We start from the raw sequence: 16,727 nt of genomic DNA, 5'->3' as shown, positions 1-16,727 counted from the left end.
CTTCCTCCGGACCCTGCTCGTCCGCCTCTGGTCTGTCCTTCCACTCCCTTCCCTCCATCTTTACTCAGTTTACCCATGCCCCCTAATACTGACTTCGCTGACCCTGAGCTTCTCTAACGTGCTATGTTCCTTTTTCACCTTTGTTTTTTCGTTGTTCTCTGTTGCTATTCTTCCACTTTTTGTTGATGTCTATTCTTCAGTGGAACATTCGTGGTTATTATGCCAATTTTCTTGAACTCCAATTTCTGATTTCACAGTTTTCGCCCCTGTCTCCAGGAGCCGATGCTTGGTGCTCGTCCTGGTCGCTTCCGTGGCTATTCCTTTCTCCACTCCCCCCCCCCCTCCCCCCCCCCCCTCCCCCCCAGCTGTTGCTGTGGCCCATAACTCTTCTGCTCTTGATTTGCTCTGATGTTCCCTTTGTCCCCCTACTAGACACTCCTCTACCACTGATCTGGAAGCGTATCCGCAAGTTAGCTGGTAAATTTGTTCTCGATGTCTCGCCGGTCCTTCACCTTCGTGGTACTCTTGTGGATGACCTGTTACAGGTCGCAACCGAATTGGGTTCCCACTTTTCTTCTGTTAGCTCGGGTTCTCATCTTCCTCAATCTTTCCTTCTTCGTAAGCCTCTTCTTGAATCTCTTCCTTTGGATTTCTGTACCCATCTCTGCCTTCCCTATAACGAGCCCTTCTCTCTCTCTCTCTCTCTCTCTCTCTCTCTCTCTCTCTCTCTCTCTCTCTCTCTCTGAGCATCGAGTCAGTCCCCGAGGACTGACTCTATGCTGTTTTCCTCCCTGTCTGGAAACCAGGGTCTCTCAGGACATCACCTAAGGACTTCCGCCATATTGCCCTCATGAGTTGTCTGCAAGCTCTTTGAACATATGGTTAACGTTCGTCTGATATGGTTCTTAGAACGCTATCACCACCTCTCCTCTTCTCAATTTGGTTTTCGCAAGTGCCGCAGCACAACAGATGTCCTGGTGAACTTTAAGGTCTATATTCGTACTGCTTTTGCTGCAAATACCTCCGTTGTTGCCGTCCTTTTTGACCTGGAAAAGGCCTACAACACCACCTGGCAGTATCATATTCTATCCCAACTTCATTCTTTTGGCCTTCGTGGGAATCTCCCTCTCTTCCTACCAAGTTTCCTCTTTCGTCGTTCCTTTCAGGTGCTGCTTGGTACAACACTCTCTGTCCCTTTTTGGCAATACAGTATGAGGGTGTTCCCCAAGGTAGTGTTTTGAGCACTACTCTTTTTCTAGTTGCCCTCAACGGTCTTCTTTCCTCCCTTCCTTCTGATGTCTTCTCTGCTCTCTATGTCGACGATCTTACCCTTTGTTGTCAGGGTGATGATTCTCCTTTCCTTCAACGGCGGCTTCAACTTGCAATTGATGCAGTGTCATCTTGGGCCATCGATCATAGCTTTAAATTCTCTACGGGTAAGACGTGTGCTGTGACTTTTACTCGGAAGCATGTCATTCTTTGTCCTTCTTTGTCACTTTATGGTCATCTCCTTGTGTACAGGGATTCCGCTAAGCTTTTGGGGTTAATCTTTGACACTCGTTTGTCTTGGTCGCCCAATATCACTTACCTCCGAGCTGAATGCTCTAAGGCCCTTGCCCTCCTTAAGGTTTTGTCCCATACTTCTTTGGGGGTGGATAGACGCATGCTCTTCTCTTTACATTCCTCTCTCGTCCTATCTTAACTCAATTATGGTTGCTCTGTTTACTCGTCTGCTTCTCCTCCTGCTCTTCACCATCTTGATGCTTTGCACCATGCTGGGTTGCGCCTCGGCTCTGGTGCCTTTCGTTCGACACCCGCCCTCAGCTTGTATGTTGACACTGGCTTCATGTCTCTCCAGAATCGCCACGATCGCTACTGTCTTCGCTATCTGGCACAGTCTTTGCAACATCCTTCCTCTCGCCTCTGTTGTGCTTTGACTCTTACCCCTCCTGTAGCTTCTGTTCCTCTTCATCACCTCCCTCTTTCTTTCCTTCTGTCTCGCTTACAGGACTCTCTTTCCCCCGTGTCCCCGTGGCCTTCCTCCAGCCATAGTAACCGGCGGTGGGAAATGGCTCTGGCATGGTCGCGTCTTGGCCATACTCACGCTCTTCGTCCTCTGCTTTCACATTGTCAATTGTTGTAGTTGTTGTTGACTCTCGTAGTGCCCTCATGGCTCTCGGGTCCTTTAATCCGGTTCATCCGGTGGTTATCAAGATCCAGCATTGGCTGTTTCTTATTCACAGTAAATTTAAGTTGGTTGAGTTTTGCTGGGTTCCCAGCCATATTGGTGTTTCTTTAAATGAGCGTGCGGATGCTGCCGCCAGGGAAGCTGTCCGCTCTTGTCCCTTCTCTCAAAAAGGTATTCCTTATTCCGACTTTTACCCGGTTATCCATTCCTCCATCCTTACCTGTTGGCAGGCTTGTTGGTCTTCTGTAACTGGTAACAAAGTGCATACTCTTAAGAGTTGTGTGTCCTTGTGGCCGTCCTCCTACCACCGTAACCGGCGATGGGAAATGGCTCTGGCGAGGTTGCGCATTGGCCATACTCGCTTAACTCATGGTCACTTAATAGAGCGCCACCCTGCTCCTTATTGTCCAAATTGCATTGCCCCTTTTACAGTCGTTCATATCCTTGTTGAATGTCCTGACTTCCGGGATGAGAGTGTGTCTTGTTTTCCGACCGTCCCTCGCGGTTGCTCATCCCTCGATGGAAATCTTGGCGACTCGGATACTTTTGATATCGTTCGCCTTATGCGTTTCTGTTCTCGTATTGGCATCCTTGGTGATATTTAGCGCCCTATGATTATCCCGGACATTTGATGGTGCTACATAGTCATCCCGGTTTGGTGCCTTCTTTTGATAATTACTTACTTGACCATACTCGCTTAACTCACGGTCACTTAATGGAGCACCACCCGGCTCCTTATTGTCCAAATTGCATTGTCCCTCTTACAGTCGTGCATATCCTTGTTGAATGTCCTGACTTCCAGGACGAGCGTGTGTCTTGCTTTCCGACCGTCCCTTGCTGTCACTTGTCCCTCGATAGACTTCCTGGTGAATTTGATACATTTGATATCGTTTGCTTTATGCGTTTCTGTTCTCGTATTGGCATCCTTGGTGATATTTAGCGTCCTCTGATTATTCCGTACATTTGATGGTGCTATATAGCCTTCCCGGTTTGGTGCCTTCTTTTAATAATTACTTGCTTGCTTGAAAATTCCCCCAGCGCGCGCACTAAAAAAAATCTAATTGTTGAAATGCATTCCCTAATTACAAAAATAATAAAGTGAGGCCTTTGGCTATGGTGAGGTATGAAAATCTCTTAATGTTACCATTTATAAGTGTTCATTGAGCAATCACCTCAGGGAGGTGTGGTTGCCCCAGCCCAGCCGTGGGGCAGGAGTTGCCGCAAAGATATTTGTAAATATTTATTTCAATGCCTGATTTTTTTTTCTGATCTTTTGTTGTAATAATATTCAACAGTGTCATTTGAGAAATTTCTGTAATAATTAAAAAGTGTGGCATATTGTAATGTTCAAATATACTTGTCACTAATATGTGTATAATATTTTCTCAGAACAGTAAAACATACCATTTCTGGCGGGAGCCCCGTCGGCTCCCCGAAACTATCCAGGCTGAATGGATATGTATAACTTTCTGGCATCAGTCAAAGTGGAGCCGGTCGGCCGAGCGGACAGCACACTGGACTTGTGATCCTGTGGTCCCGGGTTCGATCCCGGGCGCTGGCGAGAAACAATGGGCAGAGTTTCTTTCACCCTATGCCCCTGTTACCTAGCAGTAAAATAGGTACCTGGGTGTTAGTCAGCTGTCACGGGCTGCTTCCTGGGGATGGAGGCCTGGTCGAGGACCGGGCCGTGGGGACACTAAAGTCCCGAAATCATCTCAAGATAATCTCAAGAAGAAGTGCTTGGAGTTCTTGCCTACCGGGGACCACGAGCCAGAACCTGGCCCCCTCAGAGAGGCATGAGGAACAATGGCCTATAGACCCCCCACCCCCTTGTGGTTGGGATCATTCTATGTCTGCCATCGACCGGGACAGGCACCCAGAAAGGTAGGCGCCCGAAAACAAATCCCCTATTCTAATGAAAATATTGCTACCGAAACCTGAAAGAGTGGACAGAACTCCCCAAACAAAATTAGATCAAACTATCGTGACGTCATCACTTCGCCGCTCCGCTGTCTGCGCAACCCCCCCCCCCCCACTCCCCGGGAGTTGGAAGGGAAGGGGAAGTCCCAGACCATCCGTGCCGGCGATCCAATCGGCAGTTCTTGACTGATGTGATTACTGGTTGGTTAAGTGCCTCTGGCTCTGGTTTTCTTTTAGTTCTGTGCCTTGTGGTGTGGGCTGTCTCTACCGGTGGGGTGTGAGCCAGGAGTGAGATTCCACGGTACTGGGGCTACATGCACCTAGGGCTCTCTTCCCTAGGTGCCCTGTAAGTACTGCCCTTGGGGCTTGGGGCCACCTTCTACAAGTCACCATGGGTTCTACCTCTGCTGTGTTCTTTACTGCTCGGTACTGGGCTGCCCTTGGAGTTCGACTGGGGTTTTGTTGCCCTTGTTTCTCTGGGTAGGAGGTACTGTAGTTTTTCACTGGTAGGAGCACGGGGCACTGCACAGCTAGTTTTCACCTATAACAGTGGCTGGCTCTGTTCCGCCTGGGTTCGTTGTCCTCTTGCGGGGTTTTTCTTTTGTATTTGTTTTTGCCTGGTGGGGGGTTCTGCCTTTGTGGTCCCCCTTGGCTGTTCTAGGGGTTTTCTCTATATGTTTTCTGTTTGGTGGTGCTCCCCGCTTGGCCCCCGTGAGTGGACACGTCCCGGGGGTTCAGCTTTTAGAAGTTTGTTTGGCAGACTTGGGCGCCGGTTCATAGTACCCTGCTTGGGCTTCACTTAGCGTGTTACCAAGGCTAAGGGCTCTGGGAAACCCCATGGGGGGCTCTGGTCCGATGGATGTGACCCCTGCGTCCCCTCTCACGTCTTGCGAGTTTGAAGGTTGCTCTGTCCCCTTGTCTCAGGGCTCTGGGAAACCCCATGGGGGGCTCTGGTCCGATGGATGTGACCCCTGCGTCCCCTCTCACGTCTTGCGAGTTTGAAGGTTGCTCTGTCCCCTTGTCTCAGGGTGACACTTACCTGTTTTGCCTCCGCCTGTGTGCCTGTTGGGTCGTTGGATTTTTTACCCTGAGTCGTGCGAGGGTGTTGTCTGTACGTGCTCTCGTTCACCTGGGCCACTGGTCATGATAAGCGGGTGCAGGCGGCTGAGGCGTTGCATGCTAGGTTTAAGTTGCTACAACGCTCTTGGTTGGTTGCGGCCCCGGATGCCCCGTTTTGGTTGTTGGGGGTTCGGACTTGGGAGTGGGGGTCGCTTCGGCTCTGGTTCCTTCTGCTCCTCCTAGTCCTTTCCCTTCTGTTGTGCATACTTCCTCCCCTTGCTTCCGGTTCCGAGCCGTAGGCGGATTTTGGGGTTGGAGTAGGGTCTGGTTGGGTTGAGACTCGGGCGGTCTCGGGGGTTTTTCTCTTCCGGGGTAGCGGCAGAGGCATTCGAGCCTGTTCCTCCAGCCGTGCCGTATGGGTCTGACCAGTGGGCTCCCTTCCTTAGTTTTGCATGGCTATCCCGGCTTTTCCTTGTGAGGCTGGGGCTTTTCAGGGTACGGCTCAGCCCCGGGTCCTGCCATTGAGGTTCCCTGGGTTGCCTAGGGGGCCTCAGCCCCATTTTGCCCCACTTGGGTCTTTATACCCTGGTGCCGGGCTTGCAATTTCTCAGAGTGGGTTTTTTTCCTTCCCCCCTCTGCATTTATGTTGGTTTCGGATCTACCCCCTCCCTAGGTTTGGTTCCGTGTCCTTTCGAGTCCGTCGGTCCCGTCATTCCTGGGGGTGTGTTTCACCCCCCTTTTCCTACCCCTTGTCGCGCTTATGTCGCAATACTGTTCTCTTCGTATCGGGGTCCCCTGCACGTCCCTTGATCTGGGGTGTCTTTTTGTCCATACTGTATGTTCCTCCGTGAATTTGTGCTTGCTTGTCGTGGTTCTCGTGGGTTCTCGAACCTCTTCGTACCTTCCAACATTATTGGAACGTCTGTTGACTTCCGGTGAGGTTTCCCTCTGGTCCTTTTTCTTTTTCGGGCTAGTTGGTCCCCTTCCGTCCTCCTTGTCTTCTTTCGCTTCTGTTTCACCTTATTTTGTTTTCACATCGTCTCTCATTCCTGTTTCGACATTTCTCGTATTCGTTACGTACGCCTTACTGGTGTAAGTACAGTATGTACGATGTGTGTGCGTGCGACTGGTGTATGAGCCGAGCCGCCCGGTTGACGGGTGATGCGGTTCTTACCTCGTGAGCTAGGGCCGGGGTGTTTGTTTTGTTTCTGGGCGGTGTAGTCGTGTGTTACATGTCGTTTATCGCAGTTTTTCTACATCTTCTCGCTTGTCTACTTTCTCCAGTCATAGCCCTCTAGATGCTGGGGGTGTTCTGGATTTTATATGTGGGGACGTCACTTTGTTCTTTTCCCTGCTTCCGGGGCGGGTTGGCTCTGTGTGGTGCCGCCACCACCTCTGTACTGCACCTCGTCTTCTGCTGGGCATGCACCTTTGGGCATATTTCACCTTCAAATTCACGTTTTTGTTCGGGTAACAATACATACAATACCTACAGCCTCTTATACGCATATCGTTTCGGGCAAGACACTGGCGTTGCTCCTGGTGTTACTTGGCTCGACTGTGTTGTGGCACGGTCGTGTCTCCGCTCTGCAGGTCAGATTATATTGTCTGGCGACTCTGTCGGCCAGGTGCTGGTTCTTGACTTTTGGTGGGGTACTTGCCTAGTTGTGCTTGCGGGGGTTGAGCTCTGACTCTTTGGTACTGTCTTTCAACTGTCGGTCGACAGGTGTGCAGTTTCCTGAGCCTACTGGTCTCTATCTTCTCTACAATTGCATCTGTGTGTGGAGTCTGCCTCACGCCACATCGCTTCCTAGTGGAAGCGATGTGGTGTGTTCCTACCGTTCCTACCTCCTCTGACATTGATCAGGTTCTTTTAGTGTCTGTGGCTCGTTTGGGTACTCAGCTTCCTCTTGTGTACCCTTGTGCATGTACCCCCCTTGTTTACTCTGTAACTTCCCCACTTGAAAGGGTTGCATCAATGGCTCCTAGCAGGGTTGTTAGGTGTTGTGTGTTTTGCTTGGACACCATGCGTGTGTTTTCTGTGACTTTACTTTGTCCGTGTATCTTGTTCTTTGTTGTACTGTGGGGCACTGCCTTGCGTTTCGGTGCTTTTTGTTAGTTTTCGGCACCTGGGTCTTTTCCCTATATTGGGACACTCCATCGTTCCCTCGGTACGTACTTTTGTGTCCTCCTTTCTTGCTTGGTCTCTGTTCTCTGGACACTCCTTCCTTTCCTATCTTCGGTGCCTGGCTGCACTCTGATATCCATGGTGTCTGTGTTTGTGCGACCTCCCACTCCACACTTTGTGGTTGGTCATGTAGATTGCGTTCCCGGCTCCTACTTGGTCCGTATTCGGGGGTTTTCCTTGCCTATTTCCATTTTTTCCTCCTGTGTTACACATGGCTGTGTATCTGGGTCGGTGCCTATTGGCTATGCTGATGTTTGGTGCTGGGGTGGGCCTCTGTCCATGTTTAGTTCCTTGCTTTTGGACTACCCCAGTTTTGGTACCGAGTTTCTTCAGTTTTTCTTTGTTGCCTTCACTGCAGGCTTCTGTGTTGCACTGTCTGTGGGGGGGTGGTGGACTTCTGGTCCACCGCTCCTGCCCTACTGGTTCCTTTTCTTGGGACAGGTAGTTGGAATTCCGGTCCTGGCTCCGGTTTTTCTTTGTTCCTTTTCCAGAAAGTGTGTTTTTGCTTTCCTGCGGTTCACGTCCTGCGTAGTTCCCTTCCTGTATACCTTGGGGATGAGTGCGTTTCTTTTTCCCTGCTGGAGCTGGTTGCGCTGCTCTTTTGGGTTGCAGGGTCACTGTTTTCTTTCGCGTCTCGGGCTTTCGTGCATGGTGCTCCTTTTCCTCGTAGGCCTCTGCCTACGAGGAAACATCAAGGAAGGCGCCCTGACTTTTCGGGGTTTGGCCTTGTTGGTCCTTCAGGGGTCCTGTTCCTCCTGGACAGGGCATGTCTGCTCGCCCAGGTTGGTTCCTTTTCGGCTCGCTGGGGTTGGGTGCCTGGTTCCCTGGCGGCCATTCCTTCTGGTTTTTTCCTGCCTTGACAAGACCTGCTGCTTTCCTCGGTTCCGGTCCTGTGGGTCTTCCCGCGGCTCCGCCTCTTTTGGCTGATCGGTCCAGCCTTGTTCAGGGCTGGTTCGTTCTTTCCCTTGAGTCTTCGCATCGCGGGGATTTATCTCTAGTTTCTCGTCGCTTGTGTGGGCACTGGTGGTTTCGTTGTTAGTCTCCTACCTGCGTGCTTTGTCTCGGCAGCAGTGTGTAGTTCCTGGCAGTCCCGGTTGTCTTATCACTGCAAAGGGTCTTTCGGTCTCTGATAGAGTTTCCCTTCGGGGCTATACCAGGTCCGTCGTCTGGTACTGTGTACTGTCGCCTCGTCTTGGGTGGCGCTGGCGGAGCCGCTCCAGCTTGTGTTCGGTGTTGCTGTTCCTTCTGCTCCGTTCCGCTTGCTGTCTTTGGCGTTGTTTCTCGTCCGGCCTGCTCTTGCATTTCCGGTGCCGTCCTGGTCCAGATGGTGTATTTTCTTCAACGCCTCGTTTTGGTCCTTGGGTTGCTGCTTGGTTGGTCAAGCTGGGGGGGGGGTGAGGGAAGGGCTTCCTTTGTGGTTCGGTTGCGGTTCTTCTCTGTTCCCTGCGCGTCTTGGCCTCTGGGGTCATGGACGTGCTTTGGTTTGACCGGGTTCCCTTCCTTCCCTTATTCCTGTTCTGGGGTTCGGGTCTGCGGGGTTGTCTGCAGGGTCTTTTAGTTTTGTCTGTGGTCTTGTTTTTTGGGTTAGGGCGCGTGGCATCCGCCTCCTGGATCATTCCCTCTTTAACTTATCTGTGGTGAGGTAGCTCCGGGGAGCCGGCGGAGCTCCCCCAGAAAACCAGCGTTGAATGTAATGAAACGCAATTTTCATACTAGGCGCTGGTTTGTGGTTTTTGGATATGACTATAAGAACATCAGAACACAAATGATTGCAGGTCTATTGGGCCATACGAGGCAGATCCTATTTATACCCATCCAGTCTCACTCGTATGCATGTCCTACCCATGCTTGAGTCAATCGAGGGGCCCTACCTCAACCATGTTACGAGATACAATGGTGGGGGTGAATGTTATGAGGTAATTGTTACTGTGTCAGGATGTTATGAAGTGACATTTTGCTGCAGTTTTCATACTGTGGATGCATGTTGGAGATTGGTTGTGGTGTTTTGTTTGGCCCTTCCGTGCTTCTTCGTGGGGCCTTCCTTGTTCATCTGTGTTATTTGTTACAAAGGGGGTCATGGCCCCGTTTTTCATGATCTTATCTGGGTCACTCATTCCTTGCCTGTCTTGCAGTGCCTGACTTAGACCTTCCCTTCCTTAGCATTGGATTCTCTGTGCTTACCTAGTTGTATTTACCTAGTTGTGTTTGCGGGGGTTGAGCTCTGGCTTTTTGGTCCCGCCTCTCACTTGTCAATTGACTAACGTGCAGATTCCTGAGCCTACTGGGCTCTATCATATCTACGCTTGAAGCTGTGTGTGGACTCAGCCTCCACCACATCACTTCCTCATGTGTTCCATTTGTCTACTACTCTGACACTGAAATACTTCTTTCCAACGTCTCTATGGCTCATTTGGGCACTCATTCCGCCTGTGTCCCCTGGTGCGTGTGCCCCTTGGGTTCCATAGTCCCGTCTTTATCTACCCTATTAATTCCTCTGAGAATCATGAATGTGGTGATCATATCCTCGTAGCTCGTATCCCTTGGTTCGGGTACTGGTCTGGTGGCATACCTTTGCACCTTTTCCGTTTAGTCTTGTGTTGGGACATGATCAACAACTCTGTGTGTTGTTGGCATGACTTGTTGGAACATGGTCAGCAGCTGTGTGTGTTGTTGGTTGTACCCCTTTTGTTCCCGTTTGCTACCTGCCTTCTTCGTTCCTCATCTTCCTTCTACGCTCTTGTCCCTAGTCGTTGGTGCTGGGGCTGTGCTTCTGGTCTTTTTTCTTGTGTTTTTCCGTTGTTTCTCATTTTATCCTACACATTGTTGTGTGTTTTGTTTGTGCCTTTTAGCTCTCCTATTGCCAGGTTTGGGTTCCTGGCTTACCCTGCCAGTTGGCATTTTCAGGGTCTCGCGGTGCCCCTTCTCTAGAGTCTCGCGTCGGAACCGTAGTCTCTGATCTCCTGACGGGCTCGCTGGCATTGGGAAGTTTTCTGTACAGCAGACGTTCCATCTCCTCCTTTGCAGGCTTGGGTTTCCGGCTCTGCTTGCTCGGTGGTCGCACCCGAGATCTTCCCACGGCTCTGCCTCTTCCTAGGCTCGGTTGGCCCATGGCAGAGCTAGTTCGGTTCTGCCTCGAGTCTCTCGCCTTCTGTTGGTGGTCGGGTGGCTTCGTTGATGGTGTCCATCTGAGTGCTTCTTCTTGGCAGCAGTGTGGGTTTTTTTGGCGGTCCTTCCTTTTCCTTCTGTCCCTTCTTAGGTAGCTGCGTTTGTTGGCATGGTCTTGTCCTTCCCTTGTGGAGGTTCAGGGCTGTCATCTTGCCAGATACTGTCGCCTCGTATCGTGTGGCGCTGGCAAAACCGCTTCAGCTTGCTTTTGGTATTGCTATAACGTCTGCGCCATTTTGCAAGCGGTCTCGTGCGTTGTTTTACTTCCGGCCTGCTCATGCGCCGCCTGAGCCGTCCTGGTCATTGGATAGGGTGCTCTCTTTTCTCTCCTCCTCGGTTTGTTGTGGCCCCTTCGGTTTAGGATTGTTTCTCGAAGGCTCTTTTTCCTGTTGGCATTGGCCTCTGGGGGTCGGGTTGGGGAGCTTCATGCTCTCATCCGGCACAGGGGTTTCTGCTCTTTCGGTCGTGGCGATCGGTTTGTTCGTCTGCAGCCGTCTCCTTCTTTTCGGGCAATGAATGACACTGCTGCTTTCCAGAGGGGGTCCTTGGGTTGTTGATGCTTGGTTGGTCAGGCCGGAGGTGCATCAGGTTTTGTGTCCGGTTGCGGCCCTCCGCCGTTCTTTGCGTGCCTTGGCTTCTGTGTCCGGGGCCACGCTTTGGGTTGATCCGGTTTTCCTTCTTCCCTGTTCACGGGTACGGGTCTCCGAGGTAGTCTGCAAAGTTATTAAGGCTAGCCAGCCTGCAGTCTATCCTTGTGCCCATGACGTTCGTAAGTTTACTGCTCTTGCTGTCTTGGCAACATGTCCTGGGCTGACATTCGGGCACGGGGATTTTTGCAGTCGAACAGGGTCTTAACTGCACGCTACCTCATGGATGTTCCAGGGCCTAGTCGGGCCTGTGTCGCTTTGGGTCGGCGGTTGCAGCCAGTTTTCTCGACTTTGGGTTGAGGTGCGAGCGGCAACTGCCTCCCGGGTACGTCCCTTTACTTTTCCTCTGTGGGTAGTTAGCTCCGGGGAGCCAAAAGGGCTCCCCCCCCCCCCCATTAAACCAGCATTGAATGTAATGAAACGCCATTTTCTGGGTGAGACCCAGAGGCTCCCTGGCATCCCCCTCTCCCCCAGGTCAGCAGTTTTCGCGTGTTTTGTTTTGGGACGCTTACCTTTCTGAGTGCCTGACCCGGTCGATGGCAGACATAGAATGCTTCCAACCACATGGGGGTTTCTATAGGTCATTGCTCCTCATGCCTCTCTGAGGGAGCCAGGTTCTGGCTCGTGGTCCCCAGTAGGCCCACAGAACTCCATACACATGACTGATGCCAAAGTCTGACATTAGCATATCAGCCTGGATAGCTCCAGGGAGCCTCCGGGTCTCACCCAGAAAATGGCGTTTCATTACATTCAACGCTGTTTTTTTTTAAGTTATAAAGTGATTAGTACAAAGTTCTCTCTAATTGGGTAAAACATTATTGTTTGTACTATAGTTATAAAATATAGCACAGCTATAAAATACTACTATCTAAACAGGAGGATGGATTGTATAATCTTGTAACCAGTTATCAGAGTACAGCCTAGTCCTGCATGTTATATTATTGCAGCCATAAAGTATATTATATTTTCTTTGTATTTATAAATTTTTACCATTTTTTTTAGTAAGTGCAATGATGTATTGGGCTCTCAATATTGTTATCTGCATCACAGAATGTGTAGAACATAGGTACACAGATATATTTGTGTTTTTAATGTGTGCACAATATTATATTCTTTGAACAGTAAAAATGCAGGTTTTGCTGTATTACAATGTACATAATTACTATACATGTATAACTACAGTACATATATATGTTTTTTGTGGGTCATTGCAAACTGCAAACTAGTTTTGATGGTGTGATAATCTCATAACCAGTGATCATTCAACCTAGCCCTGCATATTTTGCTCAAAGTTGTAACTGCAAGCATTGAATATACTGTATAATATTTTCGATGTATTTATACGCCCTCCCTGTCCGGCTCGTTGATGCCGTGAGGGGGGCTTGGTGGGCGGCTGCCAGAGTGTGATGCTCCATGGGCCAGTCCTCTGTCCTTTTGCAGCCTTATGCTCCTGCTGCTATCCCTCTGTTATCATCCCCCCTCTTCCTCCTCCGGACCCTACTCGTCCACCCCTGGTTGATCCTCCAGCTCCCTCCCGTCCTTCTTTACTCAGTTTACCATGCCCCCTAACCCTGACTTCGCTGACCCCGACCCTGATCCTGCGCTTCTTTAACGTGCTGTGTGTTCCCTTTTCACCTTTGTTTCTTCGTTGTTCTCTGTTGCTGTCCTTTCTTTTCTTGTTGATGTCTATTCTTCAGTGGAACGTTCGTGGTTATTATGCCTCCAACCTTGCCTGTTATTATGCCTTGAACTCCATCTTCTGATTTCGCAGTTTTCGCCCCTTTATGTCTGTCTCCAGGAGCCGATGCTTGGTGCTCGTCCTGGTTGCTTTCGTCGCTATTTCTTGCTCTAACCCCCCCCCCCCAGTTGCTGGGGCTCCTAACTCTTCTGCTCTCTTGATTCGCTCTAATGTTCCCTTTGTCCCCTTACTTTTTCCTTCGCCTCTCCATTGTTCTGCTGCTCACATTTTTGTGAGGAAATGGTACACCGTTTGTTCCATTTATCTCCCCCCGAGTGTCCCGTTTTCTCTTCTCGATCTTAAACACCTACTGGACTCCTTGCCGGAGCCTGTCTTCCTGCTAGGTGATTTCAATTGTCATCATTCTCTTTGGGGTGATGTTCTGACAAACACCCGGGGTCGCCTTCTTGAGCCGTTCATCCTCTCTTCTTCCCTGTCTCTTCTGAATTCTGGTGAGCCCACGCATTTGGGCTCTCGGACTCTCACCCTTTCCTGTCTTGATCTTTCTCTTTGCTCGTCGTCTCTTTACAGTACTTAGATTTCACGTGGCAGGTTCTTGATGACCTGACCATTTCCATGACCATTTCCCCATCTTTGTTACCTTTTTCTCTTTTCACCCTCCCCTCTCTTTCCCTAGGGGGCAGTTTGCTAAGGCAGACTGGAACCTATTTACCCTCTGTGCTGTTCTCTCTCACCTCTCCCTTCTGCCTCTCCCTCGCTCTCTCCTCCTTTTTCATGACACCGTCTTCGACGCTGCCCTCCGCTCTATTCCTCGCTCTTCCTCTCGGGGACCACGGAAGTGCGTTCCCTGGTGGAATGCAGACTGTGCCCGGGCTGTCCGCTGTAAGTGTGCAGCCTGGAAGAGACACTGCCGCCGGCAGACGGCCGATTCTTTTCTTTTGTTACAGAGGGCGAGTGCGGTGGCCTGTAGGGCTATCCGTACGGCTAAACATAAATGTTGGGCGTCTTATGTCTCCTCCATGACGTCCGAAACTCCTCTGCCGCAGATCTGGAAGCGTATCCGCAACATAGCGGGTAAGTTCGTTCCCGATGTCTCGCCGGTCCTTCACCTCCGTGGTACTCTTGTGGCGGACCCGTTGCAGGTTGCTACCAAACTCGGTTCCCACTTTTCTTCTGTTAGCTCTGGTTTTCATCTTCCCCAATCTTTCCTTCTTCGTAAACCTGTCCTTGAATCTCGTCCTTTAGATTTCTGAACTCATCTTCGACTTCCCTGTAATGATCCCTTCTCTCTCTCTCTCTCTGAACTTCGATCTGCCCTGGCCCTCTGCTGTTCTATGGCGGCGGGCTCTGATGGCATTCATTATGAGATGCTTCGCCATCTCCCTCCGTGCACGTCTCAGTATTTACTGAGTCTGTATAATCGGATCTGGAAGTCATCAGTCCCTGAGGACTGGCTCGATGCTGTTGTCCTCCCTGTTCGCAAACCAGGGTCTCTGGGTACATCCCCTAAGGACTTTCGCCCTATTGCCCTCACAAGTTGTGTCTGCAAACTCTTTGAACGTATGGTTAATATTCGTCTGATGTGGTTCTTAGAACACCATAACCACCTCTCCCCTTCTCAATTTGGTTTCCACAAGTGCCGCAGCACAACAGATGTCCTGGTGAACTTGGAGGTGTATATTCGTACTGCTTTTGCTGCGAAAACCTCCGTTGTTGCCATCCTTTTTGACCTGGAAAAGGCATATGACACCACTTGGCGATATCATATTCTATCCCAACTTCATTCTTTTGGCCTTCGTGGTCATCTCCCTCTCTTTCTCCAAAGCTTCCTCTCTCGTTCCTTTCGGGTGAGACTTGGTACCACTCTGCCTCTTTTCAGCAATACGAAGGTGTGCCCCAGGGTAGTGTTCTGAGCACTATTCTTTTTCTGGTTGCCCTCAATGGTCTTCTTTCCTCTCTTCCTTCTGGCGTCTTCTCCGCACTCTGTCGACGATCTTACCCTTTGCTTTCAGGGTGATGATTCGCCTCTCCTTCAACGTCGGCTTCAACTTGCAATTGATGCTGTGACGTCTTGGGCCACTAATCATGGCTTCAGGTTCTCTACGTCTAAGACTTGTGCTATGACTTTTACTCGGAAGCGTGTCGTTCTTCGTCCTTCTTTGTCGCTTTGTGGTCACCCCATTGTGTACAAGGATTCCGCTAAGCTTTTGGGGTTGATTTTTGACACTAGTTTGTCTTGGTCGCCCCATATCTCTTACCTCCGTGTTGAATGCTCTAAGGCCCTTACCCTCCTCCGAGTATTGTCCCATACTTCTTGGGACTCGCCTTGCTTTACATTCCTCTCTTGTCCTGTCTAAACTCGATTATGGTTGCCCTGATTACTCGTCTGCTTCTCCTTCTACTCTTTGCCGTCTTGATGCTTTGCACCATACTGGGTTGCACCTTAGTTCTGGTGCCTTTCGTTCAACTCCCGACCTCAGCTTGTATGTTGACACTGGCTTTCTATCTCTCCAGGATCACTGTGATCGCTACTGTCTTCGCTATCTTGCGCGGTCCTTCCTGTCGCCTCTGTCGTGCTTTAACTATTGCCCCTCCTGCGGTTCCTGTACCTCTTCACCACCTCCCTCTTTCTATCCGGTTATCTCGCTTACAGAATTTTCTTTTAGTTTGTATTTCTAATATTTCTCCTCGTGTTGTTCCTTCTTTGCCCCCGTGGAGAGTCCCCCTTCCGCAGTTTTGTACATCCTTAACCCGCATCACTAAAGCTTTTACCCCTCCTACGGTTCTAAAACGCCTTTTCCTTGAGCACTTTTCTTCTCACCCCCACTCCGTTTCCATCTTCACCGATGAGTCTAAGTCTGCGGATGGTGTAGGCTACTCTGTTGTTTTTCCTGATTGCACTTATATGTGTCGCTTACCTCCGGAGACTAGCATCTTCACAGCGGAACTTTATGCTATTCTCTATGTTCTTCGTCTCCTGCTTTCTCGTTGTCAATCTTCCTTTGTAGTTGTTGTTGACTCTCGTAGTGCCCTCATGGCTCTTGGGTCCTTTAATCCCGTTCATCCAGTGGTTGTCGAGATCCAGCATTGGCTGTTTCTTGTTCACAGTAAATTTAAGTCGGTTGAGTTTTGCTGGGTTCCCAGCCATATTGGTGTCTCTTTTAAATGAGCGTGCGAATGCTGCCGCCAGGGAAGCTGTCCGCTCTTGTCCCATCTCTCATAAAGGTATTCCTTATTCCGGCTTTTACCCAGTTATCCATTCCTCCATTCTTACCCGTTGACAGACTTGTTGGTCTTCTGTTACTGGTAACAAACTGCGTATGCGAACTGCTTCGACTCCGCAGTTGTGTGCCCACGAGGGCACACAACTCTTAAGAGTTGTGTGCCCTTGTGGCCGTCCTCCTACCACCATAACCGGCAATGGAAAACGGCTGGTGAGGTTGCGTATTGGCCATACTCATTTAACTCAAGGTTACTTAATGGAGCGCCACCCTGCTCCTTATTGTCCAAATTGCATTGTCCCTCTTACGGTCTTGCATATCCTTGCGGAATATCCTGACTTCTGGGACGAGTGTGTGTCTTGTTTTTCGACCGTCCCCTGCGGTCGCTTGTCCCTCGTTGGAAATCTTGGTGACTCGGATACTTTTGGTATTGTTCGCCTTATGCGTTACTGTTCTCGTATTGGCATCCTTGGTGATATTTAGCGCTCTCTGATTATCTTGCACATTTGATGGTGCTACATAGCCTTCCCGGTTTGGTGCCTTCTTTTGATAATTAATTAATTGCTTACTCATGGCCGCTCTCTCAATACTGAGGTCCTCGCATCCTGGAGGGGTGCCCACAATTTTTTCCAATATGGTG

At 50.2% G+C, this 16,727-nt stretch overlaps 1 protein-coding gene across 2 annotated transcripts in view; it reads left to right on the top strand.

Moving 5' to 3' along the window:
* LOC138349885 (serine/threonine-protein kinase 11-interacting protein-like) overlaps positions 1-16,727 on the top strand; it is a gene marked incomplete at its 5' end in the record, with an annotated part of 63,789 nt that overhangs the window by 38,805 nt on the left and 8,257 nt on the right.

This window comes from Procambarus clarkii, chromosome 40 (genome assembly GCF_040958095.1).
Source record: "Procambarus clarkii isolate CNS0578487 chromosome 40, FALCON_Pclarkii_2.0, whole genome shotgun sequence".
NCBI classification, from domain to species: domain Eukaryota; kingdom Metazoa; phylum Arthropoda; class Malacostraca; order Decapoda; family Cambaridae; genus Procambarus; species Procambarus clarkii.
The sequence above is the reverse complement of the archived record's forward strand: the minus strand, read 5'-3'. Positions and strand labels throughout refer to the sequence as shown.